Source organism: Ranitomeya variabilis, chromosome 4 (assembly GCF_051348905.1).
Source record: "Ranitomeya variabilis isolate aRanVar5 chromosome 4, aRanVar5.hap1, whole genome shotgun sequence".
NCBI classification, from domain to species: domain Eukaryota; kingdom Metazoa; phylum Chordata; class Amphibia; order Anura; family Dendrobatidae; genus Ranitomeya; species Ranitomeya variabilis.
The window spans coordinates 549,196,257-549,212,809 of record NC_135235.1 but is presented as its reverse complement, the minus strand read 5'-3'; the positions used below and the strand labels follow the sequence as shown (position 1 = coordinate 549,212,809).

The 16,553-nt window shown below is 44.7% G+C and overlaps 1 protein-coding gene across 3 annotated transcripts in view; it reads left to right on the top strand.

The window, feature by feature from the left end:
* The first annotated feature begins 1,986 nt into the window (after positions 1-1,986).
* GJC1 (gap junction protein gamma 1) overlaps positions 1,987-16,553 on the top strand; it is an 84,821-nt gene continuing 70,254 nt past the window's right edge. For 2 of the 3 annotated variants that reach the window (XM_077252606.1, XM_077252603.1), the window contains exons 1-2: positions 1,987-2,057; positions 2,135-2,238. The gene's annotated coding sequence lies outside the window, so the exon portion shown is untranslated. The other variant, XM_077252605.1, reaches the window with a different exon arrangement.

Sequence of the window (16,553 nt, the reverse complement as noted above, 5' to 3'; positions counted from 1 at the left end):
GGAGCAGATATTGCTCCTCGCTCTGACACTGACTGGCACAGGAGACACGGAGGTCTTTATCAGTGGCGTATCACAGCTGCAGCGACATGAGCAGTCAGCGGCACAGCTGGATGACACCATTCAGCCCCGTGGGAGTGGAAGCTGCCGGCTGCTGCGAGGGAGCGCGGTGTAAGGTGTCTGTGTAGTGATGGAGAAGGCAATGATGGGGGTGGGGTAACCACGTGTGGCCATTATACTGCACCCAGCATTGTGTGGGGCCATTATACTGTACCCAGCATTATGTGTGGCCATTATACTATACCCAGCATCGTGTGGGGCCATTATACTGTACAGAGCATCATGTGGCGCCATTATACTGTATGGACCATTACGTGGGGCAAATATACTGTACGCAGCATCATGTGGGGCCATTATACAGTATGGAGCGTCGTGTGGCCAATGGCCATTGTACAGTATGGAGCGTCGTGTGTGGCCATTGTACAGTATGGAGCGTCGCGTGTGGCCATTGTACAGTATGGAGCATCGTGTGTGGCCATTGTACAGTATGGAGCGTCGTGTGTGGCCACTGTACAGTATGGAGCGTCGTATGTGGCCATTGTACAGTATGGAGCGTCGTGTGTGGCCATTGTACAGTATGGAGCGTCATGCGTGGCCATTGTACAGTATGGAGCGTCGTGTGTGGCCATTGTACACTATGGAGCGTCGTGTGTGGCCATTGTACAGTATGGAGCGTCATGCGTGGCCATTGTACAGTATGGAGCGTCGTGTGTGGCCATTGTACAGTATGGAGCGTCGTGTGTGGCCATTGTACAGTATGGAGCGTCGTGTGTGGCCATTGTACAGTATGGAGCGTCGTGTGTGGCCATTGTACAGTATGGGGCGTCGTGTGTGGCCATTGTACAGTATGGAGCGTCGTGCGTGGCCATTGTACAGTATGGAGCGTCGTGCGTGGCCATTGTACAGTATGGAGCGTCGTGCGTGGCCATTGTACAGTATGGAGCGTCGTGCGTGGCCATTGTACAGTATGGAGCGTCGTGCGTGGCCATTGTACAGTATGGAGCGTCGTGCGTGGCCATTGTACAGTATGGAGCGTCGTGCGTGGCCATTGTACAGTATGGAGCGTCGTGCGTGGCCATTGTACAGTATGGAGCGTCGTGCGTGGCCATTGTACAGTATGGGGCGTCGTGCGTGGCCATTGTACAGTATGGGGCGTCGTGCGTGGCCATTGTACAGTATGGGGCGTCGTGTGTGGCCATTGTACAGTATGGAGCGTCGTGTGTGGCCATTGTACAGTATGGAGCGTCGTGTGTGGCCATTGTACAGTATGGAGCGTCGTGCGTGGCCATTGTACAGTATGGAGCGTCGTGCGTGGCCATTGTACAGTATGGAGCGTCGTGCGTGGCCATTGTACAGTATGGAGCGTCGTGCGTGGCCATTGTACAGTATGGAGCGTCGTGCGTGGCCATTGTACAGTATGGAGCGTCGTGCGTGGCCATTGTACAGTATGGAGCGTCGTGCGTGGCCATTGTACAGTATGGAGCGTCGTGCGTGGCCATTGTACAGTATGGCGCGTCGTGCGTGGCCATTGTACAGTATGGGGCGTCGTGCGTGGCCATTGTACAGTATGGGGCGTCGTGCGTGGCCATTGTACAGTATGGAGCGTCGTGTGTGGCCATTGTACAGTATGGAGCGTCGTGTGTGGCCATATTTTTTTTGTTCATAATTATTGTTAACGAAACATTGTGATCAGAAGTGCTAAATGGGTGTGGTTGGGGCGTGGCTAGTTGTGAAATGGGTGTGTCCTAAAATTTGCCCTGACTTCGTCCCTCTTTACCTTCCTTGAAAGTTGGGAGGTATGGGCTTGAGTTTCCTATCACACAGATTGCTACAGCAGTGTTCTGTCAGTGAACGTATTGAGTCATGACGTCACTGCTTTCTTGCAATGACGTCGAGTGAGAACACCACGGGGGCCGCAAAGAACTATACGCCGCATTCTGATTGGAGGACAGAACAAAGGGCGGGAAATCTCAGCAGCTAGGCGCTGCCCGCTGCAGGCGGTGAGGATGGTGAGGCGGCGACGGGGCGTGTCCGAGGAGGAGCGGGCTGACGGGAGGTGTCGCTTATGTCTCCGCAGCTGGAGCTGAAGAAGTGAGCCAGGGAGAGCTCCGACGCCGGGGTTCCGACATTCTCAGGGACACAAGGTCCCATGGACGTCGCCGGTGACTGGAGGCAACCTGAGTGAGTAGCGGGACCTCACAGTGTTACTTTCCTGAGTTGTTACACCCGTCTCCGAGCAACGAGGACTCCCACAGAGCAGGGTCCCACACAGAGCAGGGTGGTCGTGCCTAGCACTGCGGACCCCTATAACTCCGGATATAGGACATAATGCTCCCGTGTCATCTATATTTGCAGATCTTGTAAGTCCTACACCCCTCATTACATGCACGGCTCTAGGGTCACGTACAGAGGGATCACACAGCATCCGACATATTGTGATATTCCACCATCTATGTTCTCTGTTGCGATATTCTAGTCGCAGTTTATATTTTGTGATAGTTCACATAGTATCACATATATGATGATAGTGCTATAGAACCTATCTTATGTTTTGTTTTTAGAACAGCTAACATACATTTTATAAAGTTTTTCTATTAATGATATTTCTATAATTTCCCATATTGTGATCATTTCTATGGTATTTTTCCAAAGTATCTTGTATATCTTCCTCTTACATTCACTATTATTAGCCATTTTAATTTCGTCTAGCCTGGTACATATAATGTCTCATGTGTTCTGTCTTGTATTTTGACTAATTTTTATGATATATGGATATATATTTACTCACGGTATTTAGATTTGATATACACACATATAGCATTTCATATATCTTATATAATGTAATATTGTACTTTATATAATATAAATTGTGATATTTCATAGTGTACACCCATGATAGTATCATGATAGTTCCTATAACATCCTATATATGATGTCTCGTGTGATTTTCTTCACACACAAGACAGTATCATACAAAATGCAAACAAAAAAATATATATATATAATTTCTCTTTCTATAATATCCTATATTACAATATTGTAGATCTCATGCTATTTCAATGAGTAATATATGTTGATATTTAATTTTCACACACTGCGGCTTCATTGGCCTTTTCAGGGTTTTTTTAAGGTTAAAAATGCCATGTCCAGATATTCCTTTATAAATGATAGGTAAATATTAGTCTACATATTACTAATCATTCATCCCAATATATTATATTTTCTTTTGTGTTTTTTCGGGTCTGTGATATTATTTTCAGGATATCTTTGGTATCTTTTATAGGGTTTCTGTTTACTTTATAGTGTTAATTCTACTGTGTGTTTCCCATCAGCAAATAAGCTTATAAAAATGCACCATAAAAATATGGTGTTTTATAAAGGCATTTAAAACCATTGAAAAAAAATGGATAAATAAATAATAGATTTTTTTTAGTAAACCTATCCTATTGTACACAGGAAAATAAACAACTTCGATTTTTCTGATACAATATATTTCAGGTTCTTTCTCCTCCTGTACCGATGTTTTTCTCTCAGTTCATGGGTAAACTCTATGTTCATTGAAGACTGATTTTCATGTTACTGAGATAGTGTAACGGTGATTTCAGGAGAATTTGTAGCAGGATGTCTGTGTCTGCCTCTAGCTCCTCTGTCTATAGAACTTCATGAGCACCAACTGCCATGTCCTATTTCAGTAATGGGAAGATCCCTTGTTATTGAATACATATTTTACCCAGGAATTTAAGACTAAACGATCAGTCCGAGACCAGGAAACAGGCAGATTTCTCTGATAAATAATTATTATAATTAATATAGTATTTAATCTAATTATTTTTTGTCTGCCATGCATATCCAGGGAGATAGCGACAGTGCCATGGGTTGTAAACTTCTTGATTATATTATACACTGTAGACAAAAGACCATCAAGATCTCTGGAGATGAACTTGTAACCTTGAGATTGTTGATATTATTTTACAATTTTGGTTCTCAAGTCCTCAGACAGTTCTCTGTTCTCCATTCTTAGGGTACCGTCACACATTGAAATTTCCATCGCTACGACGGTACGATTCGTGACGTTCTAGCGATATCGTTACGATATCGCAGTGTCTGACACGCAGCAGCGATCAGGGATCCTGCTGAGAATCGTACGTCGTAGTAGATCGTTTGGAACTTTCTTTCGTCGCTTGATCACCCGCTGACATCGCTGGATCGTTGTGTGTGACAGCGATCCAGCGATGCGTTCGCTGGTAACCAGGGTAAACATCGGGTAACTAAGCGCAGGGCCGCGCTTAGTAACCCGATGTTTACCGTGGTTACCAGCGTAAAAGTAAAAAAAAAAAAAACCGTACATGCTCACCATCTGATGTCCGTCCGGTCCCTTGCCGTCCGCTTCCCGCTCTGACTGTCTGCCGGCCGGAAAGTGAGAGCAGATCACAGCGGTGACGTCACCGCTGCACTCTGCTCTCACTGTACGGCCGGATCTGTCAGAGCAGGAAGCGGACGGCAAGGGACCGGACGGACATCAGATGGTGAGCATGTACGTTTTTTTTTTTTTTTACTTTTACGCTGGTAACCACGGTAAACATCGGGTTACTAAGCGCGGCCCTGCGCTTAGTTACCTGATGTTTACCCTGGTTACCCGGGGACTTCGGCATCGCTCCAGCGCCGTGATTGCAACGTGTGACCGCAGTCTACGACGCTGGAGCGATAGTCATACGATCGCTGCGACGTCACGGATCGTGCCGTCGTAGCGATCAAAATTGCACTGTGTGACGGTACCCTTAGTGTGGCACACACAGACACACAATGCAAAGATTGAGTAAACTCCTCCCCTTACTATCTGATTTCAGGTGTGATTTTCATATTGCCCACACCTGTTACTTTCCACAGGCGAGTTTGAATGAGCATCACATGCGTGAAGTAAAGTTGCTTACTGATAATTATTAATTTTATTAATAATTAATTTTGTGTGGCCCATTTTTGTGGTTTTGTGTGAAATTATGTCCAATTTGACTTTTTTGTGTTGCAATACCCGCAAAGGAAATAAACGTGTATAACAAAACGTGTAATTGCAACAATTTTATGGGAGAAATACTTCATTTTCTGGAACAATGTCAAGGGTGCTAACACATTCGGCTATGACTGTATATTCATGTGTAATATTGATCTGTGAAACAAAATTTAAAACAGTGGTTATTCTTTAAGCTAAGTGTGGCAAAAAAGCCATTATTTTGTGTCTTTAACCACTTCCCATAGTATAGAAAATGTTTCAGCACAGCCTGCTAGGGAGGTGCACAAATATAGGTTCCCAAACCTTGATACGTGAAATAATTTATAATTGGCACACTCCAGAAATGTGATGCAAAGGGGAATATTTAATGTACATACAGTGGTCACAAACGTTTCGGTCCGCGTAGACCTTCATCAGTGTGCTAGATATATAGCTGAGGTGATGTGAACCATATAATGGGCCCCAATACAGTTAGTTTGCATCAACTGGAGAGTGTTGAGGAAAACACTAAATGATGTGGCAGTCCAGCCGTTGAAGGAAAGGAAAAAGGCGCGCAGAGGACTGGTGCAGCTACGCGGTATCCACCGCAAGTAGACATGCGCCATACATATACTGCTCTGCCGGAGCTGCTTTCCCGCAAACAGCGGTATATGTACGGCAGCACGATTGAGCAGCCTCATGATCGGGGCGGGTGCTAGCACTGATCGCAGGCATTTAACCCCTCTGATGCCGCTGTCTGTAGTGACAGCAACATCGAGGAGCGTCGCGCAGGCTTCCATCAGGACAACGCGATGTGATCGCATTGTCCTGATGGTCTCCATAGAAAACCCCGGCTGCAAGATGACTGAGGGGTCCTTCAGGGAAGTTGGTGTGTCAGTGCCAGCGCACAGCAGGGCCTGGGATGCTTCCTTCCCTGCCTGTCAGATGCTGCTGTCAGATGCTGGTCTGATGCCCTGCAGTGCAAAAGCATTGCTGAGTATCAGATCAGCAATCTGATACTGTACAGTGATGTCCCATCCTGGAAAAATGTAAAAAAACAAAAAAGAAACAAATATTTTTCTTATAAATTTATGTAAAAAAACCCAAAACAATAAAAGTTCACATATTTGGTATCACCGCGTCCGTAACGACCCACTCTATAAACTGTCCCACTAGTTAACCCCTTCAGTGAAAAACAGTTAACCCTTTCACCGTAAAAAAAAAGAGGCAAAAAACAATGCTTTATCATCATACAGGGAAACACAAAGTGCAATAAAACGCGATCAAAAAGATGAATGTAAATAGAAATGGTACCTCTGAAAACAAGCTATTTTGCCATACAGCTCCATCAGCAGAAAAATAAAAAAGTCATAGCACTCAGAATTAAGCAATGCAAAAATAATTTTTTCCCTGTAAATAGTTTTTATTGTGTAAAAGTGCCAAAATATATATAAAAAAAACTATATAAATGGGGCATCACTGTAATCGTACTGAACCAAAGAATAAAGCTGCCTTACCAATTATACTACACGTGGGACGGTATAAAAAAACAAAAAGCAATTCCTCTGTTGCTGGTTTTTGTTAATTCTGTCTCACAAAAATAGGAATAGAAAGCGATCAAAAAATGTCATGTGCCCGAAAATGGTACCAATAAAAACTTATTTAGCTCGTCCCGCAAAAAAACAAGCCATCACATGACTGTCTGCCAAAATATGGAAAAAAAATTAGCTGTCTAAATATTGTGATGCAAAACCTAGTTTTCACAATAAAAAGTGTCTTTTAGTGTGTGACAGAAGCCAATATAAATCTGGTATCCCTGTAATCACACAGACCCGATGAATAAAGTCACCTAATCACTTACTCCGCACGAGGAATGGTGTAAAAAAAAAATAGTGATGAGTGAATATACTCTTCACTCGAGATTTCCCGAGCACGCTCGGGTGTCCTCCGAGTATTTTTTAGTGCTCGGAGATTTAGTTTTCTTCGCCGCAGCTGGATGATTTACAGCTACTAGCCTGCTTGATTACATGTGGGGATTCCCTAGCAACCAGGCAACCCCCACATGTACTTAGACTGGCTAATAGCTGTAAATCATTCAGCTGCGGCGATGAAAACGAAATCTCTGAGCACTAAAAAATACTCGGAGGACTTCCGAGCGTGCTCGGGAAATCCCGAGTAACGAGTATATTCGCTCATCACTATTAAAAAATAAATACAACCTCCCAACCTACCTCCCAAAGATCGCAGTAAGGATTGGCGCACATTTATCCTGCGCTGAAAGCTTACATCGGGTTATCCGTGTAAATCTCTTAAATATGTGTTTCAGACAGAACCGCCGGACGATTCCTTATAATGAGACGGATGTCTCATTTTAGGGAATCTATTCTCTAGAATGAGACAGATAATGAGACCTGTGATCCGGCGATGTCCGTCTTTAGGAATCCATAAAAGTGCTGTCAACCACAGTTTAGTGCACTTCTGAAAAGGACACCGCTGAACAGAGGCCAAATGGGGTCCAGAGTAACTCTGCTGCCTCATTATAGTGAATAGATCCCTTGGGGGTTTCATCTGTCACGTCACTCAGAGATTTAGATGGAAACCACAAAGTACCGTATATACTCGAGTATAAGCCGACCCGAGTATAAGCCGACCCCCCCTAATTTTGCCACAAAAAACTGGGAAAACTTATTGACTCGAGTATAAGCCTAGGGTGGAAAATGCAGCAGCTACTGGTGAATTTCAAAAATAAAAATAGATGCTCCATACCATTCATTATTGCCCCATAGATGCTCCATATAATGCTGTGCCATATATAATGCTCCATACCATTGATTATTGCCCCATATATTATCCATATATAGCTGTGCCATATAGAATGCTCTGCACCATTCATTATGGCACCATAGATGCTCCATATAAAGCTGTGCCCCATATACAATGCTCTGCACCGTTCATTATGGCCCTATAGATGCTCCATATAAAGCTGTGCCATATATGCTCTGCACTGTTCATTATTGCCCCATAGATGCTCCTTATAAAGCTGTGCCATATATGCTCTGCACCGTTCATTGCCCCATAGATGCTCCTTATAAATCTGTGTCCTATATGCTCTGCACCGTTCAGTTTGGCCCCATAGATGCTCCTTATATAGCTGTGCCCTATATGCTCTGCACCGTTCAGTTTGGCCCCATAGATGCTCATTATAAATCTGTGCCCTATATGCTCTGCACCGTTCAGTTTGGCCCCATAGATGCTCCTTATATAGCTGTGCCCTATATGCTCTGCACCGTTCAGTTTGGCCCCATAGATGCTCCTTATAAACTGCCCCATATGGAATGCTCTGCAGCGTTCAGTTTGGCCCCATAGATGCTCCACATAAATCTGTGCCATATATAACGCTGGTGCTGCTGCTGCTGCAATAAAAATAATAAAACACATACTCGCCTCTCTTGCTTGCAGCTCCCCAGCGTCCGGTCCCGGCGTCTCTCCGCACTGACTGATCAGGCAGAGCGGAGAGACGCCGGGAAGACGGAGCGGCGTGTGGATCGTGGACAGGTGAATATGCGATACTTACCTGCTCCCGGCGTCCCGCTCCTTCCCCCGGACAGCTGGTCTCCGGTGCCGCAGCTCTTCCTCTGTCAGCGGTCACCGGCACCGCGCTGATTAGAGAAATGAATAGGCGGCTCTGCCCCTATGGGAGTGGAGTCCATATTCATTTCTCTAATGAGCGGTCCCACGTGACCGCTGTACAGGGGAAGAGCTGCGGCACCCGGAGACCGTGTGACGGGCAGGGGAGCGTCAGGATCGCCGGGACTAGGTAAGTATGCCTCAGCGCCCTCTCCCCCTCACCCGCCGACCCTGCCACAGACCGTGACTCAAGTATAAGCAGAGAGGGGCACTTTCAGCCCAAAAATTTGGGCTGAAAATCTCGGCTTATACTCGAGTATATACGGTAAGTGTTCAGCGTAGAGCGCCGGATAAATGTGGTCCCAAACAATATGTAAAATGTTCCCAATAAAAGCTTCAACTCAATCCACTAAAAAAGCAAGTCCCCACTCAGGTCTTTAATCTGTTAACCTAATTATAGTGGTCTTCCATGTTACTGGTAGCACAAAGGCTCTGGAAAAGCTAAATGGCTCCAGGCTTCCCAAAAGAAATTCAGCAAATTCTCTGCTCCCAAATCCAATGAGCCCACCTAATTTACTGTCTCCAAAAGCATGAGCTAGGCATAATGTACTGGTGACTGTAACGTACTGGTCAATTTGCAATTTTCACTCAGCAACATCCACTACTGCTTGTTTCTGGAAAACACCCATGGAGTCAAAATTTTCACTACATCTGTAGATAAATTCTCAAAGCGTTATAAATTCCAAAATGGGGTCACTTGAGGGGGGATTCTGCTTTTCTAGCACTTAGGGGCTCTTTATATGGAAACTGCAAAATTATTTTAGGAAAATCGGCTCCAGGAGGCAAATAGCTCTCCATCCCTCCCGAGTCTCTCCGTATGGCTAAGCAGTACTGTACATCCGATACATATGGGGCATTTCTACATTCAGCAGAAATTGTGGGATACATTTTGGTGCCATTTTTACCCATTTCCTAGTATGAAAATGAAACTTGGGGCTAACACACAATCTTGGTGGTTAAAACGTAAATTATTTTTTCTTCACTTACCAATGGTATAAATTTCTGTGACACACTTGTGGTGTCAATATGATCACTGCACCCCTAGGTTAATTCATTGAGAGGTTTCATTTGTAAAATGCGGTCACTTAGGGCTTGTTTCCATTTGCGAGAAACACGTCCGTGTCTCGCATGTGGAAACCAAGCTCTGGTGCCGGCACTTGGGAGCGGAGCATGCGGCCGTATAGCAACACATGGAGCCGCACGCTCCGCTCTGGAGTGCCGGCGCCAGAGCTTGGTTTCCACCTGCGAGACACGGACGTGTTTCACTCAAATGGAAACAAGCCCTTATGGAGGGTTCTGTTGTTCTGGCCCCTCAGGGGCTCTGCCAGTATAACATGGCACCCTCAAACAAGTGCAGCAAAATCTGCACTGTAATATGGAGCTACTTCTCTTCTGGGCCCTGCCATGCGCCCAAACAGTGGTTTTCCCCCATATATGGGGTATCAGCGTACTCAGGAGAAATTGCACAACAACTTTTTGGGTCTAATTTATTCTGTTACCCTAGTGAAAATAAAAAAAATTGGGGCTAAAAGATCATTTTTGTGGAAACAATTAGATTTATTTTAATGGCCCTATGTTATGAACTTCTGTGAAGCATTTGGGGGTTCAAAGTGCTCACCACACATCTAGGTAAGTTTCTTAAGGGGTCTAGTTTCCAAAATGGGGTCACTTGTGGGGGAAATCACTGTTTAGGCACATCAGGGGCTCTCCAAACGCAAATCAAAAAGTGAAATGGCGCTCCTTCCGAGCCCTGTTGTGTCCAAACAGTGGTTTTCCCCTACATATGGAATATCGGCTTGCTCAGGAGAAATTGTACAACAAATTGTATGTTCAATTTTCTCCTGTTACCCTTGCGAAAGCTAAAAAAAAAATAGGTCTAAAGGAACATTGAATATGGTTTTGAGTACCTTGAGGGGTGCAGTTTTTATAATGGCGTCACTTTTGGGTATTTTCTGTCATATGGACCCCTCAAATTCACTTCAAATGTGAGGTGGTCCCTAAAAAAAAAAAGGTTTTGCAAATTTTGTTGTAAAAATGAGAAATCGCTGGTCAAATTTTAACCCTTTTAATTTCCTAACAAAAAAATTATGTTCCCAAAATGTTGCTGATGTGAAGTAGACATGTGGCAAATGTTATTTCTTAACTATTTTGAATGACATGACTTTCTGGTTTAAAGGCATAAAGTTTGAAAATTGCAAAATTTTAAACATTTTCCCCAAATTTCCGATTTTTTTTTTTTTTAACAAATAAATGCAAGTGATATCAAATAAATTTTAGCACTATTATGAAGTACAATATGTCACAGAAAACAGTCTCAGAATCAGTGGGATCTATTGAAGCGATCCAGAGTTATGACCTCATAATGTGACAGTGGTCAGAATTGTAAAAATTGGCCTGGTCAGGAAGGTGAAAACAGGCTTTGGGGTGAAGGGGTTAAATGGAGATTGTCAGCACAGAATGTTTTAAAATAAGTACAGGCACCCTGTGCATCCTTGGCCAAACATTTCTGAGCATCTTTCCCTACTTGTTTTCCCTCTATCTCCAGTAACCATCCCAGCCTCTTCTTTGATTGACAGCTCTGGATTTATAGAGCCAGAGAAGGGTATGTATAGATGGGAAAAAAAGTACATTGGAAGGAGCATTTAAATGTTCGGCCACATCAAGGGTGCACCAAGTGCCTGTTCGTCGTTTGAACAGTCATTATGTGCTGACAGACTCCCTTTAACCCCTTAACGACCGCCGATACGCCTTTTAACGGCGGCAGTTAAGGGTACTTAAACCACAGCGCCGTTAATTAACGGCGCTGTGGAAAAAGTGAATAGCGCCCCCAGAGTCGGATTTTCTCTGGGGTCTCAGTTACCGGGGGTAACCGAGACCCCAGAGAACATGATTTGGGGTTTTTTTTACCGACCCCCGGGTTGTGATAGCCGGTAATTAACCGTTTACCGGCAGTCGCAAAAAAAAACAAAAACGTGATTTCCCATTTAATTTCTCTGTCCTCCGATGTGATCGCACATCAGAGGACAGAGAAATGGGGTCCCCGATCGCCCCCCGATACTCATCTGTCTCCCCCCGGTGCTCCTCGTGGCTCCCGATGGGCGCCGCCATCTTGTTCCGGCCAAAAAATGGTTTTTACCGACCCCTGTTTTGCAATCGCTGGTAATTAACTGTTTACCGGCGACCGCAAAAAAAAAAAAAATGGTGTGTCATTCTCTGTCCTCTGATGTGATCATACATCAGAGGACAGAGAAATAGGGGGATTCGTGATACTTACCGGTGTCCCTGGGTCCTCCTGCGTCCCCTCCTGCCCGTCGGCTTTTTCATCCGGTAAGAAAATGGCGGGCACATGCGCAGTGCGCCCACCATAATCTGCCGGCAGGCAGCTAGAGGAGTTGGAGCTAAATTTAGGGTTAGGGTTGGGGCTAAATTTGGGGTTAGGGTTGGGGCTAAATTTAGGGTTAGGGTTGGGGCTAAATTTAGGGTTAGGGTTGGGGCTAAATTTAGGGTTAGGGCTAGGGTTAGGCTTCTTTCACACTTGCGTCGGCACGGGGCCGTCGCAATGCATCGGACCGACGTACCGACGCACGTTGTGAAAATTTTGCACAACGTGGGCAGGGGATGCAGTTTTTCAATGCTTGCGCTGCCCAGTCTATGTCCTGGGGAGGAGGAGGCGGAGTTAAGGCCGCACATGCGCGGTCGGAAATGTCGAACGCGACGTACAAAAAAGTTACATTGAACTTTTTTGTGACGACGGTCCGCCAAAACACAACGGATCCAGTGCACGACGGACGCAACGTGTGGCCATCCGTCGCGATCCGTCGGCAAAACAAGTCTATGGGCAAAAAACGCATCCTGCTGGCACATTTGCAGGATCTGTTTTTTTGTCCAAAACGACGGATTGCGACGGATGCCACACGACGCAAGTGTGAAAGTAGCGCTAGGGTTAGGGTTGGGGCTAAAGTTAGGGCTAAGGTTAGGGTTAGGGCTAAAGTTAGGGCTAGGGTTAGGGTTGGGGCTAAATTTAGGGTTAGGACTAGGTTTGAGGTTAGGGTTGAGATTAGGATTAGGGGTGTGTTGGATTTAGGGTTTTGATTAGGGAAAACATAGCCTAAGTAGGAATTAAAACATAACCTTTAATGTGAAAAAAGTAAAAAAGAAAAACATAAAGTGTCACCCCAAAAAATATGAGGAAGTACTAAATGATGTAGCCTGTATGGAAAAACACCATGTCCAAATAGTATATATAAAATATTAGTAAGGACAACCGTTGCACAAACAAAGTGTGGTGTCCCACAATCCCAAGATACCTCTTGTTATAACTATAGCTCTTGTACGGTGCAAAAAATAACTAGGTAACCTTGTTTGTATACATTATTAGCAGGTATCACAAAGAGTGAAAAATAGGGGGGAAGGAATAAAGCAAAAATGGTAGATGTCATATACAACAAAGGTATATTAATAAAGGAACGATCTCACCAGTTGCCAAGGACGGGTTAGGTGAAGCCCACAGTTCGCTGGAATTGAAAAGTCCATAAATCAGCAACGTCGGGAGACAATACCCTGTCAATCCCTGAAGGGCTATCGGTAAACCTAAAACCCCGAGCTCCTGCCCTTACGAGGGCAGTCCACAACTACCCCTGAATAATATCATGCCCTGCACTCTCCCTAATAGAATGTCCCAACGCGTTTCTTCGCAAGCCGGATCATCAGGGGACTAGCTGCCTGGGAGTTAAAGTGCATACGTGCTAAAGAGAAGGACATAGAGACCTGCCACCCTCCATGTTACCCTGAAGATTTTGATTAGGGTTATGGTTAGGGTTGGGATTAGGGTTGTTTTGGGGTTGGGGTTGTGATTATCGTTAGGGTTAGGGGTGTGTTGGGGTTAGGGTTGGAGTTAGAATTGAGGGATTTCCACTGCTTAGGTACATCAGGGGGTCTCTAAATGCCACAGCCAATTTTGTGCTCAAAAAGTCAAATGGTGCTCCCTCCCTTCTGAGCTCTGCCGTGCGCCCAAACAGTGGTTTACCCCCACATATGGGGCATCAGTGTACTCGGGATAAATTGGACAACTTTTGGGGTCCAATTTCTCCTGTTACCTTTGTGAAAATAAAAACTTGGGGGCTAAAAAATCTTTGTGGAAATTTTTTTTTATTTTTATTTTCACGACTCTGCATTATAAGCTTCTGTGAAGCACTTGGGCATTCAAAGTTCTCACCACACATCTAGATAAGTTCCTTGGGGGGTCTAGTTTCCAAAATGTGGTCACTTGTGGGGGGTTTCTACTGTTTAGGTACATCAGGGGCTCTGCAAACGCAACATAACGCCCGCAGACCATTCTATCAAAGTCTGCATTCCAAAACGGCGCTCCTTCCCTTCCAAGCTCTGCCATGCACCCAAACAGTGGTTTACCCCAACATATGGGGTATCAGCCTACTCAGCATAAATTGCACAATAAATTTTGGGGTCCAATTTCTCCTGTTACCCTTGTGAAAGTAAAAATTTGGGGATGAAAAGATCATTTTTGTGGAAAAAATATGATTTTTTTTATTTTCATGGCTCAACATTATAAACTTCTGTGAAGCAGTTGGGGGTTCATAGTGCTCACCACACATCTAGATAAGCTCTTTGGGGGGTCTAGTTTCCAAAATTGGGTCACTTGGGGGTTTCTACTGTTTAGGCACATCAGGAGCGCTGCAAATGCAACATGACGCCCGCAGACTATCCCATCAAATTCTGCATTCCAAGCAGCGCTCCTTCCCTTCTGAGCCCCGATGGGTGCCCAAACAGTGCCCCCCCCACATATGGGGTATCAGCATACTCAGGACAAACTGGTCAACAGATTTTAGGGTCCAATGTCTCCTCTTACCCTTGAGAAAAGATTAAAAATTGCAGGCTAAAAAATCATTTTTGAGGGAAAAAAAAAAAGGATTTTTTATTTTCACGGCTCCACTTTATAAATTTCTGTGAAGCACTTGGTTTAAAGTGCTCACCACACATCTAGATAAGTTCCTTAAGGGGTCTAGTTTCCAAAATGGGGTCACTTGTGGGGGGTTTCTACTGTTTAGGCACATCAGGGGCTCTCCAAATGCGACATGGTGTCCGATATCAATTCCAGCCAATTCTACATTGAAAAAGTAAAACGGCACTCCTTCTCTTCAAAGCTCTGCGGTGCGCCCAAACAGTGGTTTACCCCCACATATGGGGTATCGACGTACCTAATGATGTGCCTAAACAGTGGAAACCCCCCACAAGTGACACCATTTTAGAATCTAGACCCCTTAAGGAACTTATCTAGATGTGTGGTGAGCACTTTGAACTCCCAAGTGCTTCACAGAAGTTTATAACGTAGAGCCGTGAAAATAAAAAATCGCATTTGTTTACACAAAAATGATCTTTTCGCCCACAAATTCTTATTTTGACAAGGGTAACAGGAGAAATTAGACCACAAAAGTTGTTGTCCAATTTGTCCTGAGTATGTCGATACCCCATATGTGGGGGTAAACCACTGTTTGGGCGCCCCGCAGAGCTTGGAAGTGAAGGAGCACCGTTTTACTTTTTCAATGTAGAATTGGCTGGAATTGAGATCGGACGCCATGTCGCGTTTGGAGAGCCCCTGATGTGCCTAAACAGTAGAAACCCCCACAAGTGACCCCATTTTGGAAACTAGACCCCCCAAGGAACTTATCTAGATACGTGGTGAGAACTTTGAATGCCCAAGTGCTTCACAGAAGTTTATAATGCAGAGTCGTAAAAATAAAAAATATATTTTTTTTCCACAAAAAAGATTTTTTAGCCCCCAAGTTTTTATTTTCACAAGGGTAACAAGAGAAATTGGACCCCAAACGTTGTTGTCCAATTTGTCCTGAGTATGCTGGTACCCCATATGTTGGGGTAAACCACTGTTTGGGCGCACGGCAGAGCTTGGAAGGGAAGGAGCGCCGTTTTGGAATGCAGACATTGATAGAATGGTCTGCGGGCATTATGTTGCGTTTGCAGAGCCCCTGATGTACCTAAACAGTAGAAACCCCCCACAAGTGACCCCATTTTGGAAACTAGACCCCCCAAGGAACTTATCTAGATACGTGGTGAGAACTTTGAATGCCCAAGTGCTTCACAGAAGTTTATAATGCAGAGTCGTAAAAATAAAAAATATTTTTTTTTCCACAAAAAAGATTTTTTTAGCCCCCAAGTTTTTATTTTCACAAGGGTAACAGGAGAAATTGGACCCCAAAAGTTGTTGTCCAATTTATCCCAAGTACGCTGATGCCCCATACGTGGGGGTAAACCACTGTTTGGGCGCACGGCAGAGCTCAGAAGGGAGGGAGTACCATTTGACTTTTTGAGCGCAAAATTGGCTGTCGTTTTTGGAGACCCCCTGATGTACCTAAACAGTGGAAACCTCCCAATTCTAACTCCAACCCTATCCCCAAAACACCCCTAATCCCAACCCGATCCATAATCCTAATCACAACCCTAACCCCAAAACAACCCTTATCTCAACCCTAACCATAACCCTAAATCCAACACACCCCTAATCCTAATCTCAACCCTAACCTCAAACCTAACCCTAATCCCAATACACCCCTAACCCTAATCCCAAACCTAACCCTAATCCCAAACGTAACCCTAATGCCAACCCTAACCCTAATACCAACCCTAATCCAAACCCTAATCCCAACTCTAACCCTAACTTTAGCCTCAGCCCTAACCCTAACTTTAGCCCCAACCCTAGCCCTAACCCTAACTTTAGCCCTAACCCTAACCCTAAATTTAGCCCCAACCCTAACCCTAAATTTAACCCTAACCCTAGCCCTAACTTTAG